This window comes from Lolium perenne, chromosome 3 (assembly GCF_019359855.2).
Source record: "Lolium perenne isolate Kyuss_39 chromosome 3, Kyuss_2.0, whole genome shotgun sequence".
Lineage (NCBI taxonomy): Eukaryota > Viridiplantae > Streptophyta > Magnoliopsida > Poales > Poaceae > Lolium > Lolium perenne.
In genome coordinates this window covers 264554854-264571928 of record NC_067246.2, presented here as the reverse complement: position 1 = coordinate 264571928, position 17075 = coordinate 264554854, and the positions used below count along the sequence as shown (strand labels likewise).

At 40.8% G+C, this 17075-nt stretch overlaps 1 long non-coding RNA gene across 2 annotated transcripts; it reads left to right on the top strand.

Annotated features, from left to right (window-relative positions):
* The first annotated feature begins 5288 nt into the window (after nt 1–5288).
* On the top strand, nt 5289–16644 carry LOC127344107 (uncharacterized). 2 transcript variants are annotated; one of them, XR_011755989.1, is made up of 5 exons: nt 5289–5606; nt 8765–9006; nt 9084–9201; nt 12531–12589; nt 15429–16644. It is a non-coding gene; the product is annotated as an uncharacterized lncRNA (long non-coding RNA). The 2 variants fall into 2 exon arrangements; XR_007877749.2 differs by having other exon boundaries at nt 12531–16644.
* The last annotated feature ends 431 nt before the right edge of the window (nt 16645–17075 follow it).

Here is a 17075-nt window from a genome sequence, read left to right as displayed (position 1 = left end):
CTTTGACATCTACCTCATTGAGTTCGATAAACCTTGGGTGATCCACTTAAGGGAAATTTGCTGCTGTTCTACAAACCTCTGCACTTAGAGGCCCAACACTGTCTACAAGAATAGAAGCGTGCGTAGACATCAGTAGGCAGGACAATAGATGTTATGCAAATTCTCTTGGTTAGTATGCATACCTATATTAGGATCAGACACGTACACACAATTGAATTAGAGATCAATGATATGTTATTAGGATTACATTATATGATCAATATCATTAATGCAACGCCCCACTATTATCCCTTGCCTACGCTTTTAGTCATTGAAATTAAGTTACATAACACTACTTACGGTGAAAACTGGAAATTTGTTGCAATTGTTTACTGCTTGTTTTACTACTTGATATACTACTATAAATCACCAATTTCTTTGTGAGTTTATTGATATACAGGTGTGGTCGAGAGTGACGTCTCCATCGCTAAAGTCTTATTAATATTCTTGTGTTCCCCTTGGGTTGAACTATAAATTTGGGCAATACTTCCCATCGAAGATTTCAGCGACCCCCCTATACTTGTGGGCATCAGTGTTCTCGTCGCCGGTACCGGGTTCAATGACCGCACCCACAAAACATGGCGAAGGTACTCTGCGGTAGCAACTTTCATGCTTAGAGGAGCCATCGTCGGGGCCCCACGTGAAATCGCTTGGACCCACGATATGGTGGGCATCGTAGTCGACATAGTAGATCAAAATTGGCGTAGATTTCAGCTCGCTGGAGGATCCGACAGAGGACGATGCATGAGACACCGGGATGATCGATGATGATGTTGAATCTGCTGTAGCTAAACGGATCAGATATGGGATGCGGATAGTGTCCACCGAGCTGACGCGGAACCACATGTCACCAAGCCCCGGATCGATTCCCTCATGGAAGGAGCTAAAGGCCAATCGTTGGGACGATGAGTGCGGCCCGAAGGTGAATGATCTGAAGTAGATCGATTCCTCCTGAACCATTGAATTGTAGATCGTGAAGGTCTTGTTGCATGTGGACCCACTTGTGAGACTGAAGAAATTGAAGCTAAATGACAATCTGAGCCTACTTTCTCACATGATCTTTAATAAAATGGACAATTTGAGCCTACTTACTCACATGATCTTTAATTAAATGTGGACTTTTGCTTTGTTCGAAAAATGCGCAGTGGAAAGGGATGCTAGCCGGGTCTTTAAGTGCCAACCAATTGGATCCGGTAACTCCAGAACCACTTCACTAGTCTCGGAAGGTTGTTCTTGACTCGCTCTAGAAAATAGCTTCGTAGTTGGGAGCTCTGAACCGCTGATCGATATGGTTTCCTAGCCGCAAAAGCCATGACTCCGGCGCACAAGCTCCCCACGGATGGCGCTAATTAACGTGGGGGTACCACGACAATGCTAATGGATTATGGACTTGGTTTTAGAGAAGTAGGCATGTGCCTGTGGTTTTGTCCGTGTAGAAACAACATAGGGGAGATGATTTACCCATCTTCAGGCCGCCGAAGGGAAAACCCTACGTGTTGCTTCTCTGTTTTTGATTGATGCTGATCAGGGTTAGAAGGCCGCCATGATGGCTATGATGTTATCTCTATATTGTGTATCGTTCTGCCCGTCGATCCCTCCTAGCCCTTATAAAGGAGGCCAAGTCTGAGGTTTCCGGGTCGGTTACATGTTAGGGTTCCCTTGTATGGGCTAGTTATTGTCACACGACAAGTTCATGGGCTTCGGCTCCTTTAGTAACCGTCATCCCTTCTTGTGCTTCGTGGGCCTCTGGTTGAACCACACCATGTATGGTAGCGGTGGGTACCCGACAAGGTATGCCCACATCAGTAATATCTACATCCTTAACTGATGAGTGCATTTTTAGAGTGTTTTTACCCTTTATTTTATATAGATACCCTCGTGTAGCAATAGGATTTTGGTATTTTACTAGGCTCCCGCGCACCTTTTTTTGCTTGTTTCAGCAGGATCTCAAAATATTAGGGCAATGATGAAACATCAATAAAAAATATTATTTTATGGTATTTTGACGTGATAAAAATCATCTAAGCACTTAACCACGCACATGTGCCAAAGGAGGACGCAAGGAGAAGTTCCAATGAGTTTAGCGAGCATCGGTACGGGGGACCCACCTGTAGGTCCACCCATACGACATACCATGAGAACCGCCTCGTCAAATACTTTCACCTCGTGAAGACGGATCTGAGATCCGATACCCCCAGGCACGAGAAACTACAGAACACCGGCCCATAAGAGATCTCAAGGAGGAACTAGAGAAGGCATCACCCAAGTTGCTACACAGATCGTTAGGACGACAAGGCATCACCTCCTTCATCATCAATCGCTGCACCCCATCTCTTTCATTCCATCCGGTTGTAATCACCATTAACATTGTGGATTTGTACTTGAACTCGCATCCTCATCCTTATTCCATTCGCAAGATTATGATGATGTTCTTGATTGCTTCCACGTGTGAGTAGTTTACCTTGTTCTTGGGAAGATGGATCAATAGGTGGTTTGCTGAAGGTCATTGCAGTGGTTATTTAGAGATGTGTTATCAAACACGCATCTCATTATCGAGCCTTTCCCACACACACACCATGAACAAAGATATAGATTATATAATTTGTATTCTTAACTAATGCTAGTGGTGGAACCAACAATCCCCGAGAACATCTTTGCCTTAATGAAGTTAAAACTTAACCCAACGCAATTGGTGCTTTTCTATTTCTGTTATTTGTTTCACGAACCCAAACACAAACTTATTCAAACCAAACCCCACTTGGGATTTAAGAATTTTTTTAAGTAATCTTGGGTAAATAGCAATAAGGGGCATTAGACCTTAACTAGTAGCTCCTCGTGGTTCGATACTCTTATTTCGAAACTACCTACAATTGAATTGTGTACTTGAAGCCATAATTAACCAACCGTTATGAAGACCTAATAGCATACATTCCTTAGCCGGATCCCCATCAATACAAATAAACAAAATTACAGAGCCTTACAAGCATATCACATCACCGAAACCCCAATAGATTGATGGGGTTAGGGGGTGTCTGTGTTTATGTGTGGGGGAGGGGGGTCAGGGGTGGTATTCTTTCCTAGCTTGGATGCCTAGGCTCAGATGTCGTGGAGGTGGATCCCGGATAGGAGGTCGCTGTTGAGCGACCGTCGTGCCGATGTCGTCCTCCTCCTCCCCCGTCTCTCCAGAATCATCCAATTTTTAGTTATAAAAGATCAATATATATTATACTTATTTTAGTTTGCCCAGGTCCATTTTCTGGACCTGCACTAGTCCCAGTGCCCAATCAATAGGAAAAGAAAACATTCCTATAAATTACTTATTGTGCATATATAGTTGGAGTGGTTCGTACGCAAAAATAGTGAGCTTATGAGGTTTGACTAGCTTGGATATGCCGATTGACTGCCTATTTTAAAAACATGATGCCATACCTTGAAATGAAACAAACATTGTCACCAATGAAGTTAGAATTCTTTAAAAAGGACAAATACTAAAGCTTACTTTTTTGTGTGTTGTTGTACGATAACATATAACTTCACTAATAAAAGAAGGGGTTGTTTCGTGCCTACCTTTTTGGTATTGACATATATAATGAAATACAAAAACGCCAAATCACCGACTATCACGTTTTATGGAAAACAAAAATGAACTAATCTAACATTCAACGACATAACTTCATAGATATGTTATCAAATTTAAAGAAAATCCAAATAAATGTGATTTATCATGTAACATCAAGACGACGTAAACTTTACTAATCGAGACATAAGTTTCTTTTGAGGGACTTGGACATTAGGAACAAGAAAACAAGACTACCAACATGTGTGTAAATTTTATTGTTTTCTCCTTATTTCGTCATTTTGTCACATAAGTCATAGTTCAACCAACATGAGCAAGTGTCTAGATTGCCCTTGATGCAAAATTATCTCGAGCTAATTCCATGGTTGCCTCGAAAGTGCATTTAGAAACTTCGGCATAAGGTTTCTGGAAGTATCGCTTAAGAGCTAAAACTTTAAGAGAACCATCATCACTAATTCACCTAGTTTTTATCTCATATATTTATTACATAACTAAAAGGGAAGTGATTAAAAACAACGGTCGATGAAAGGGAAAAAATCAGCCACCCTATGATATCACTTGTCTCCACCGCTCATCCTATCATATTCTGGTCCTCGATCCGCCTCCACCATGACGACAATTCACGCATAATGGTCCCTACTATTTGCTACTCATCTCTTACCTATGTTGGACGCTGCTCCTATGTGCATCCTCAGTCGCAAATCCTTTGTGTGGCATACACCTCTTGGGCTCCTCGATGCACTGGCCATCGCTACTAGCGTGCTCTGGCCTGGTCAGTCATAGCCCCTTCTTTGGTGCCACCAGTGGCGGAGCCACGTCCAATCTGTGTAGTCAAATGAGTACACAGCTTTTTAACAAAACAAGCTAAAAGTGTGTAAAAAATATAATTTTTTTATAGAAATACATGTATTTGACTACACAACACAAGCTGACAACTCATGGTTGTTATTCTGGCTCCGCCACTGGGTGCCACTGCATGTTAAGACCGATGAGCTTGCCATGGACAAACCCATGGCATAGCTTGAGTGGAGAACCTCAAATTCGACCTCTCTTTATGTTGGCTTACTCAATAAGATGACACCATTGAGTGGATTGGTATGGAGGTTGTCCGATCAGGCTTCGGCAGTCTTGGGCAAGCCAGGTTCGCTTTCGACAAGCTTAATCAACATGTTCATGTGTTCATTGTTTATGGCAACATGTAAGTGAATCGATAACATATAACTTCACTAATAAAAGAGAGGGTTGTTTCGTGCCTACCTTTGTTTTGGTATTGACATATATAATGGAAGACAAAAACGCCAAATCACCGACTATCACGTTTTATGGAAAACAAAAAATGAACTAGTCTAACATTCAACGACATAACTTCATAGATATGTTATCAAATTTAAAGAAAATCCAAATAAATGTGATTTAGCATGCACCATTAAGACGACGTAAACTTTACTAACCGAGACATAAGTTTCTTTTGAGGGACCCGGACATTAGGAACAAGAACACATGTAATTTGTTGCATGTGACACCCATCTCGGTATGATGGGACTTTTTTCATGTTGCAAATGTGTTCCTTGTTTGTTGCACGAAATGTTTACATGTGTTTTGCACATTGGTTTTTCATGTTCCATATCTTTGGACTGATTGTCTTAGATTTGCTATGTCCAGTACAGTAATATTGGCACTCATTCAACAGTTGCATACCCCTTCGTCACGACTCACGAGGCTCAGGCGGACAAAGGCCCCGAGGTTCTTCTCCCCACCGCCCCGCCGCCGCCGCCGCCGCCGCCGCCCTCACACACACACCCCACCCTATACAGGCGAACTCCGCCGCAGCAGCAGGGGACCCCTATGGCGAGCACCATTGGCGGTAGCGGCAGTTCTGGAGCCCGTCGTTCCCGGGAGCGGGGGCTAGCGTTCGGGAGTGTGGAGCAAGCTGAGCATCCCAGGGCGGTCAAGAGGGCTAGGGTTTCGGCTGGTGCTTCGCGCTCGGGTGGTAAGCCAATCGTGACGTGCCCATCTGCTTTGCTTTCCCCTGGTTCCTACATGACTCGGAATTGATGTGTAGATCCGCGATCTGTTTGTGTTTTTTTTTAGATCTCCAAATCCTATAACATGTTGCACGAGTCATGTGTGTGCATAAAGTGGATTAATAGTTCATAAACTCGATACTGCAGTAGGTAGGTAGCAGAGATGTTTACCACTGGTATGATGTTTTTTTTTTCAATAAATCACAGGAGATCTGCGAATCTATATATTAAGATAGCAGATAGTTTTACAAAATTTCAAGCGCCACAAACGGTCGCTCGAAACGCATCACCAACAACAAATTCCGTATTACTCGTCTGAGGCTACCACTACCAACTACTTTTCACTCCCTACAATCCTTGATCCTGTCTGCTACGAGCCAGGGTGATTTAGATTCATGCCTCTTACTACACAGATGCCAAGGATAGAGCTATGTTTGAAATAAATAATCCAAACTTACTAGTTCCGAAATAAGTTTGAGTTAGTTTTCCATGTTGAAGCCTTAAACTTGAAGGTAGTCTACGTGCTTGTTGTTCTAGGTGTCCTGTTGCTTTGGAAATAGAGTCTGATTTGTTCTAGGATAGCATGTGTGTGTGTGCATACAAAGTTATATACACATCTGGTTGTGCATTGTGTGTGAGAGAAGAAAATAAAGGGAAAAAATGCACGTGATGTGCCTTTGGAAATAAATTGTGTTTGTTCCTGTTCGTGATATTTTCATGTGATTTGATCCCTGGGGGTAAAAGCAAAACAAGTTAGAGATGGAGATTTCGGAGGTTGAAGGGCCTTGATATAATGTTTATTTTGTTGAGGTATCTTTTGCTCGTGCTTGTTTCATTTACTTTATACCATTGTAGATTGTACTATCTTCATTTAATCAAGTCAATAAAGTCACTTAGTTACTAAAAAAGTGATTGGAACCATGCCTTGTGGAGCACGAGTGCAGTTACTGATTCACTTATTACACGTTGAACTGTTTTTTTTTTCATGTTGAACTGTTGATCCCTTCTGGAAACATAATTATCTTCTGTAGCACCCAGCTGGCCTATCCAAATGCACGTGGGTCATTTAAGCATAACAATTAGCTTCTGATAGTGCTAGAGTTGGAAGCGTTTCAAGGATGATACATCAATTGCCAATGGGCATCGGGAAGATGGCAATATTATTATACTTTTTGTGGTGGTTTTGTTGAACGAGATAGCAGATATGATAAATTGACTGGTTGCATTCACTTTATTGCTATTGTTGTAAAAAATCCTTTCACAATCCATGACCGGTGCTGTTTAATGGTAGTGCTAGTCATGAATAATCGTTCCAGAGTTAGTGTTTTATAGAATAATCTTTTGTAAAATAGGTAGTTGTGGCAAGCTAATGTACTGAGACTGCGTAGACATGCTGAATGAGTGCCAATATGTTTGATGTTTCTTGTGTCTTTTCAAATAAAAAAATTATTTGACGAGGGTGAGTGACTGGAAAAAATGGCAGACAGTTTGGTAAACAGGCAATTGCCATTTGTCAAACGGGGATAGCGCAGTGTACTAATAGCTATCATATCATGGCATCATGCATTCAATATGTAACAACTTTGTTGTGATTCACTTGTATGAAGATGAGATTTTTATAGAGTTAGTTAGAGTTATTGCAAGAAAGAGCATAATTGGAAGGAGGGATGGCATTCTATAGTATACTCAATGTATCAATACATTATGTCTTCGCGCCTTAGGTTTATCAGCCCGTGTCTGTTTAGCATATACATTTATAGTTTTGTGACGCCCTGTCCATTTACAAATTTCATGATTCAATGGCATAGGGTTTTTGACAAGACAGGGTATACACTACATGTCTATACCTCAGGACTTGAATTCCCTAAAACGCTTTGTAGTTTTTTCTTTAACTTTCATAAGCGTGGTTAGGGCAGAATCTTTGCGATGCTTCATTTCCTGGCCATGTTACACATCCCACAAAGATGCTGTACCACGTATTGCATATCTATCCAGGTAGGCTGTGCCTGGGTGGGTCATCGTGAATATGTAACTGTTTTTCAGCATAAAATGAATCTGTCAAGTATTGTTTAACCCAGCTGTCAGCTGTTATTTTTTTCTCTGTAACACACATCGGAAGCATGCATTGTGTGTTAGAAAAAGAACGCGGAGAATGGGCAAAATACAAACTACCAACGATGGCGACGACCAGACCAAAACCAAACAACTATGCAACAGGAACACCTACTATAAGTTACCAAAACGAAGAGACATGCATAAGGTCTGGGCATCCCTCTCATGGACCAGAGCCTAAGTCAGGTGGTCTATCATGCCTTGACAGCTGGTCTGTTATGTGCTTGAATTAGTACCCTTGCACTATACCCTGTGTTGATTTTTTCCTTGCACCTGTGAGGTTTGAGGAATATCCTGATGATACATTTCCTCCACATTTAAAACAACAAAGCCTTTTTCCTCCACATTTACCTGTTAAGTAATTCATTTTACCTCTGACTTGCATACTCTCCTGAAAGCAACGTAATCAGGATTAAGACTGGCTGGTATTGATGCTGGCTTGATTCAAACGTATATTTACGTTTCATTAGTACTACATTAGTTCGTGAAACATCTTTTTAATTTTGAGACCTGACCAACTGTGTTGTAAGTTGACATAATGGTATTTTATAGCTTGGACCTATGTAACCCCAACTTGCTTGGGAAACAGGCTTTGCTGGAAAATGCATATAGGGTACTAGGTTGATGCTGACATGTGATGGAAAACATTATTTGTCTTTATATTGTATACCTATTGATTAGACCGTTTTGTGTGTGTGTGTGTGTGTGTGTGGCAGCTGACTGTACCTGCTTAGAAACTTATGCTACGTTTATCATTTATTATGCTTAGGAATTTTAGGCATCTTAATTTTGAACAACGTTGGCTCCATTGTGAACAGAATTATTGCTATTTCACAAGGAACTTGATGTTCCCCCATTGAGTTCTCCCCGATTCATTTAGTAATGCAGTATATTTTTTCTGTTATTATGAAGTCCTCTTCTTTTTTCCTTTCTGCGTGTGCATTAGCTGTCTATATTTTCATACTTCAGTCTACTAATCCTAGACTAACAAAACTATATGTATGCTCAACAGTTAGTTCAAGTGGAAAAGATGGAGTGCTTACAATATTCCGCTTCATGTTGACAAATCATATGATGAAATCATCAAGAGGTTATGTTCGACAAGAACTTCTAACTGAGGCTCAACGCCTTGAAGCAGTGCACAAGGCAGTTGAGAAGATAATTGACTACCATCAACAACAGATTCCAGAAACTGAAAAGTCGATTGAACAGTATATATGTCAGAATGAAATGCAAATCAAGGAGTGTCTGAAGGTACATATTTTACAACTTCTAGGTCACAGACACATGCAGAAAATAACCATCATTGTTCTATCTATCTGCTGCTACAGAGACATGTGCAACTGTTTTGGAAGGAGTCTTCGCGTTGAAGTCTGCCTGTCAATTGCTTGACATGTTCAAGCATAAAATTAAATGGATTTTCTTAATGCACAACATGGCATTGAAATGGTAAGCTCCTTGTGAGATGTAATGCCATGACTGTGCTATAAGCATGTATTACTAGATATTGGTTTTTGGATACCTGCATGCTATCTGGATTTCTGTGGTTTAGTACTTAGTTTTATTGATGAATTGTCTATCTTCGGTTGGAGTTTTTGAAATTTAAGTATGTGGACTGTGAATTTGTGATAATGTGGGAGAACCATGGAATAATATTTCTCAAGTCATCAGAGTTAATTAATATTTTATTATGACTTTATAAGAATTTTCTTTGCAAATTAAGTGTTTGCTGTAAGCTCAAAGTATTCCTCTATGATGAGACGAAAACAGTTGACAACATAAGATATGGCAATTGATCTAACAGACAAGAGGCGCCAAGACAGGACTAAGGTGAGGCAGGAGAAATCCCTGCTGAGGCTGAGTAAGACTAGGTTGGAAACTGGGATCATGGGGGGTGGCAATTAGGCAGTTATGAGAGTGGGAAGATTAGAGAAGTCAAAATAGTCTGGGTCTATTATGGAGTTCGTCTCGTGGTTATATGTAGTCTTTTCCCCTGTCTCTTTACCCCATAGTTCTCTACCCTGTCCTAACTATATTTCTGCCATTCACAATAGCGTCTGCTAGCAACCAGTGGCCTGGTCCAGTTGTCACATATTCTTCTCATGGCCTTTTTGTCGTCTGCGCTTTCCCTAAAGCCAATCCTTCTTCATGTCGTTGGCGTCTGCCCTTCTTCCTACAGTGTACTTGCGATACGTATCTGTATCGACATCTACATTCTAATTTTTATTTTATTTTTGATAGCACACAGAATATTTGTGTGTTTGAAGTAACGAAGTGGTAAGTCTCCTGAACAGCTCGTGCGCGGCTCAGGAGACACAATACTAAGTTCTCTAAAAGGGTCGTAGCCCCGTTTCCTCTCATTATCAGTGTCAGAGACCCCTCCTTTGCCCTGTCTTGTCTGTTTCCCTTCCTCTCGTTGCTCTTGTGCAATCTGCAGGGTTGGAAGCTGCGGCGTTGTTTGAGTGGATGGAGTGGCATTCTCGGGCATCGGGGCTACATGCCTCCTTTTCAGAAAAAAAATCAGCTACATGGCCGATACCTGTTCCTAGTGATGTTTTGGTGGCACTCTAGGAACTTGGCATGTGTATCTAGCCTTCATTTGTTGGCTTGGGCGCCGAGAATATTGTGGTGTTTTCAAGCGCTGGCCAGTTCATGCCTCCAAGTTGAAAACCCTTGACCTAGCATGTGTTGGTTGGATCGGTCAATGGCGATGTGTGTTCGTTGTCCCCTTCCTGAAGGTGTTTCCTCTGATGTTGCCAATGCGGTCTTCGCTGTTTGGATTCGGCAACGACGGTATGGTCATGCGTGTGTACTAGTACCTCATTTGTGGGGCGAAAACCCTTGATCTGGCCTTTGTTGGTTGGACCTGGCTTTGATCCTTTCCACTGCCGGATCCGCAACGTTATTGCGTGCACGCCATCTCCTTCTTGAAGGTGTTATCTTAAAAGACAGTGACTCCACCGTGGAAAAGCCCTATCTCTTGCGTTCACTGTTTGGACCCGGCCTCAGTCCTTGGTAGCACCGTAGGTGTTTGAACATTCCATTTTTCGTGTTGCTATGGTTGGTTCCACAGAAGATGATTGCATTTTGACGACATGTTTCATATTTTCCAACTGTAAACCTATTATTCAGCTTTGGTGCCACTAGCATCATTTGGAACAAAATTTGAATGGCGTGTGCACCGATTGGATGCTCCTACTGTCTTAAAAACTTGTGTTAATACGTCGAGAAGAAAAACAATGAAAAGTTCGATAAATCGCCTAGAACCAAAACAGGTTCAGATAAAGACGAGGCAAGTGCAATAAACAGATATGAGAAGATTACAAAGTATGACTACTATCCAATCTAAAGTATGGACAAACACTCTTACTTTGTGGAGGGAAGTAAAGTGAATCTATTAGTCCAGAAGCAAATCCCTCAGCTTATTTACAAGCAACACACATAGAGCATATCCCAATCATGATAATCGGAATACTAAAGCCAAGTTAATCTTCAAATGATTCTATACTCTTGGGAGTATATACTTGTGATTAAATTTCGTTGTTGTTGAAGTGTCAAACTAAGTGTACCTGACTATTATGTCAAATGTTGGATGGATGTACCAACAAAAATCACTCGATTTGTTACTTTTTAAAATTAATAAATGATTTTCTAAATGGATGGTATGGAAAGTATATAGAAGCAGAAGATGACTATATTGCCCTGTTAGCTGCATGCAGATAAAACAAGGATTGAGTTAATGCTTTGTTTTTTCCGTAAAGTCTACCATTATTGGTTGTACATACAGCTAGCACCACTTCACGTACGAAATTAATAGGGCATTAATGAAACATATTCTGGAAAAGACAAAAATGGTAAGTATTTGTGAGAAAAACCATTTTTGACATGTATTAGCCTTTTCTCTGCATATAAGATGCTAGCACTGCTTATCTACGTCAGACCCATAGATTCATGACTTTTTGGCTAATAGCTGGGAGCTAATTAAGTTGACTTGTGATCTTAAAAGAGGAAGCCATGTCGTGTCTGCCATTGTTTGCTGGCCTTCCAAAAGCTAGAAAAAGGTTACAGCCTTTTATTTCTAAATATACGTGGAAAGGAATTTATAGAAATCTACATAAACAAAAATCTGACATCTAAGCATTACCATATCATTCTCAATTCAAGTACAATGCAAATATGATTAGAGAATCATTATTGTTGTTTCTTCTTTAGCCATTTCCTCCATGTGATTTCCTTCCTTGCACATGAAATAGTTCCTGTGATAAACTCACATTCTTCACCTTTAGATCAGTCTATTTATAAGCAGAATCCAAATAATATACTTATCGCTGGTAGCTTCTGGTGTGTCTTTAATGTAAATGAGATCAACAAATTAAAGGTTTACTTAAGCAGTGTAATCTTCAGATAGTTTTTTCTTTCATGCTGCAATATGAGTTGGTTGAACTACAGCAAGCAATCACGCGAGGTCTACCTGTAAGATAAATGGTACAATATTAACTATAGGATGTAGCATGAGCCTGCCATCACTCTATCCTACCTATAAATTGCAAAGATGAAGTAATCATAAGAGATTTGTTATTTTGCATCGCTAACATAGCATCATAATTATAAGATGTGAATTTCATTATATCTTTTCTGACGCATAACAAGGATAGAAGATATATGGTGCTGTTTTTAAGTTCTTAGATTGAATTCTTCCCATAGGCATAAATTCACTGGAACGATTAATCTTGCTTCCAGTTCCACGTTGTAACCATCCTTTTTTTTTTGTCGTGCAGTGCTTGCTGACCAGGAGAGTAATGGCATTTGTTTTCACTTGATGGACCTAAAGTAGCAGGTATTTACATCTTTTGGATATTTATTATATTATTTGCATGATTCACTGTATCTGCAATACTGTAGAGGTGTACCAGGCTAACCTTTATATTTTTTGGTCCTGCATTGGGAAAGTCTTAATGAGCGTTTAATTCTCAGAATACTGCAGCAACTAGTAATTATTATTTTACTGTTAAAGAACATCCATCGTTCTTTGTTTAAAAGAATATCCGTATGTTCTCTGTTCATTTCAACGTTGGTTCACATGTTTTGCAAAGACTCGAGTCATTAGGTTTATACCTGCTGAGGCTGGAATGCTCTTCTCACCCTGCTGGTCCTGGACTGGATCGGATCCCCTTCAAATCAATAGACTGGGTAGGAATGAGTTGGTATTGATCCAGAGTTTTCTGACCTGTCAAAATCAATTAATGAGTTTTATTGTGCGTGATGTATAACATTACAAGTCAGTATATTGAACAGTGTTTCATGTTCATTCTTCCAGAATGCACAAACAACGTTTCGTCATTTGCACATCTTTGCATTAATAGATAGGTGAAGCAAACATACTTACAAGAGTTGTATGGTCTAGGAAATGAACCTGCTTTTTTTTCGAGAGTACGCAATCGCGTACCTTATTTTGATAGAAGGCAAAAGTATTTTTTACAAGAACTGATACAATGCTGCGAACAGCAAGATCAGAAACTCCCTCCCTCCAACTAGCCTAAGCTACTCTCTCGCTGATTTGCCACCCTCCAAAACCTGCAATGTTCCAGTGCTTCATCTCATCTAAAATCCTATTGGCCAACTCCATAGCCGTACATTGCACTCTAATGTTGTTGAATACATGTGAATTCCGTTGCTTCCATAGTGACCAAACCGTGAGAATCACAAAGGCATCGAAGCCCCTTCTTTCTTTGTGGTGAAAGCATGCTCTGGCTCGCAACCACCAAGCCTCCAGTTGATCATCCATGTTGGGTTGTAGGGCTGACGCCCAGCCTTGAGTAGACAGTTGTACCACACCTCTCTAGCATAAGCCACTGAATCAAGACAGACAAAATATGATGACTTTGGTCTTGCAGGCCGTGGCGCTCCCTTCGATGCGAAGTCCAAATTCTATGTTTTTTTTTGCGTAGAAGTCCAAATTCTATGTTGAGCTGCATGCCACACAATTTTTTTACATTTCATAGGCGCCTTTGACTTCCATATGCAATCTGACAGCGGGAACCTCTCTGATCCCTGACAAAGCATCACATAGGTTGACCTTGCAGAGTAGTTGCCAGAACCAGAGCACAGCCAGGAAAACTCATCTGACACATCTCTGTCTCTCTGCATGCAGTTGATCAGCACCCAGAGTCTCACGCGTTGCATGCAACCCTCCTGAGATAGCTCACCTGACATGTCTCCTATCCATCTATTGCCGTTGTGACCATCATATACTGTTCTGGCACTCATGTTCCTAGTGCCAACAAGCCGCAGCACTTGTGGAGCAATGTCTTGTACTGAAAACCCATATATCCATCGATCCTTCCAAAACGATCTAGTTTCCCATTGCCCACCTTAATTCTGACCAAACTTCGGAACACCTCAGCCATCATCCTTCATCATTGGCAAACCTTGCCACTATCTGCTCTGATCCGTCCTTCTAAAAAAAAAAAAAACGAGACCAACCTAGGCACTAGCACCCGTTGGCATTTTTATAGAAGAAAACTCCTGAGCACCCGCCGAACCCAAGGTTCGAACCCGGGTGGGCAGCGTGCGCTCCCGCACGCCTAGCCACCAGACCGACGGTCTGCTCTGATCCGTCCTTCTCAACCATTCCCATCTCGTCTGCAAGGCGATGGTAGATTTTTCACTCCAAGCCTTCCAAAGTAAAAGGGTTTGCAAATCGCTTGTCAAGCGGCATTGTCCTCCATTGACAGTATATTTACCTGCCCAGAAAAAGGCTCGTGCCCACTTGTCCACCTCCTGCCAACACAGGCATAATGACATTTTCTAGACAATGATATTTTGAAAATGATTTGGTTACTTCAAACTTTTTTCTTGTGCGAGATTGAGCATTTTGTATGCACAAGGTTTTTTTTTTTAAATACTCCCTCTGTTCCAAAATGTATAAATGGTATCGTTGCGTTCATCTTGCAAATCTCTCTTATTTCATATATATTTATGCAAATTTTGTAGACATATTATCGGTATAAATATTAGTAAAAGTTATAAGTTGTTGACCAGCGGAATTTAAGGGTGCCTTGTATTTTGGGAAGGAGGGAGTATCTATCTTATTTATCAATGTTTTCCTTTGGTTTGTGGAGTTTATTTTTGCTACTGAACATAATTGTTAGTGAGTTATACTGAGGTGAGCAATCATGTATGTTTCTTGTCAGCACACATGTGTCCTATTTGGATATCTCTCCAACTTGAGAAGATACAATTTTGATATCCAGCAGTTTTTATCTGTTGACAGTGAATTATAACTTCTTCCTTCAAGGATAAATTTTAGTCATATTTCCTTCAAATAAGATCACCACATCCTTCAACGAAAAGTCGCCATTGAGGGTTTCAACTAGCAATAGCCTTTAGTGAAGGTGAATGAACTGACAGCAAATTGCACACACTAATTTCCTTTCTATTTGGGCCGAAACAAATGCATATCTTGGAGGTATTTTTTTTTTGGGTACATTATAGTCTGTCATCATACTTGCATGGGCCAATGGATGAATCTACTCTGGTTTGAAGACCAAGGGCTTCTTATTGTAGTGTTGCCAGTGTAATAATGATGCAGCTTTCAGTATGGTGAACAGGAAAGCTAGTGTTAACATTGTTTTAAGTTCTAACATGGTACTTTTTCACTGGCATACTGGCGGTAGATGACTGAGGGGTTCCACACAAAAGAAGTATCTACATTGGCTAGTTTTAGACCTCAAACACTAGGCTATCTGGTGGCAAGCAGTACCAGAGAATACTTAGGTACATCGAGTATGTGCCTGAGCAGTATGATCATTGTCTTTTTTCATGAAGAAAGTAAGAACCAGCATGATCATTGTAGCTCTCATTCAGGTTGAGCAACTTCAGGAGCGGCAAAGGTTTTCCGAGTAACCAGTACGTCATTTTGCTCCCCCATCACCTATTAGTGATCTATTACTATATATGACTTGTGTGGATGATTACTCTTGCACAATGTTATTGCTGCTAACATGATTTTTTGTAAGTATATTACTACAAAATGTATGATATGTCTGGTCTACACAGTAGTTAGAAATTGCAAGACAATTCTTCCCGACTTTCACATCTTGGTTGCCCAAGATACCGCTACAGGTGCTAAGAGTTTGACGTGGAATCTCTAAAACAGATGAGCACCTCTGTCCTGTATGTACTTTGCTATTTGGTTCATTTCGCTTATGGGGTGCTTATGCCTTACTGATCAACCTGACTCCCCTCCACATGTTCAAATTGTCCACACAGACTGTTCAACTCTCTGTTCACACAAATTGTATGCCACCTCTTTCTTCAGTATTCTTAGGTTCTTTTGGAAGGGCGAATAATGACCAGTTGGCCATCACCGATATCAATGACTTGGACTTCGTACATTGAAGCGTATTTATCGTAAGTTTGTACTTCAGCTTCCCGCAGGCTGCTTTTGCAGATGTACTATGCTTCATGTATTCTCCCTGGATAAAGCATGAAGCTGCAGGCACCTACAAACCCTGAAGATCTCTGTCACGTGGCTGCTCATGTTAATCTTCTCTTTGTTCTTTTTCTCAAAAAGGAAGACCGCAAAAGTCATTATTCTGAAGCTGTAGCTTGTCTTTATTGCAGTTCATTTTTTGTGGCAATGAAGTGTTACGCAACTAGAAGCAATTACTTGAGGCAAAATGTTCATGCCAGACTTTTTTCTACCATCTTCAGCCCTTATGGCTCATGCTTACACATCACATCGATGTGATTCAGAAGTGTTGCAGTATGTTGAACAGAATGTACAGGCAATTTGAAGTTTGACATGGTTTGAACAGCAGATGTATACTCTCTGTAATTCTGTACCTTGATTTCTTGGGGAAAAAACATAAACTGCCTTGGTTATCATGAGCTACAATGTGCCATCTCCGCGTCTCGTCCTTATTACTCTGAAGTATGCATGTACTTTGTTATTTATCTGCTAATAAAACAAAAAAATAATGTAGTGTGAGTTGTGCGACTGTTTTCATCTAGGACAAGTGGTTGAGATGGGTATCCAGTCAGCTAGTATCATGTGATAATGTGCCAGAGAACTTCAGTTTGATGAAAACAAGTGAATCTACTGCCTAAACCCTGTGTTAAGCACGCCAAAGAAGAAAACCTCTGTAAAGTATTTCCTTCAGCGCCGGTTATATGGATACTTGTGTCGTGCAGGCCACTGGACCAGAGCGTGACCACATGAACAAGAGTCCGAAGGCCCTGGGTAAATCCATCAGGGCCGCCAACATTTCCTAGTATGGGCATCGTCACGCACTGTAAGAACTGCCTGAGCGCCTATACAT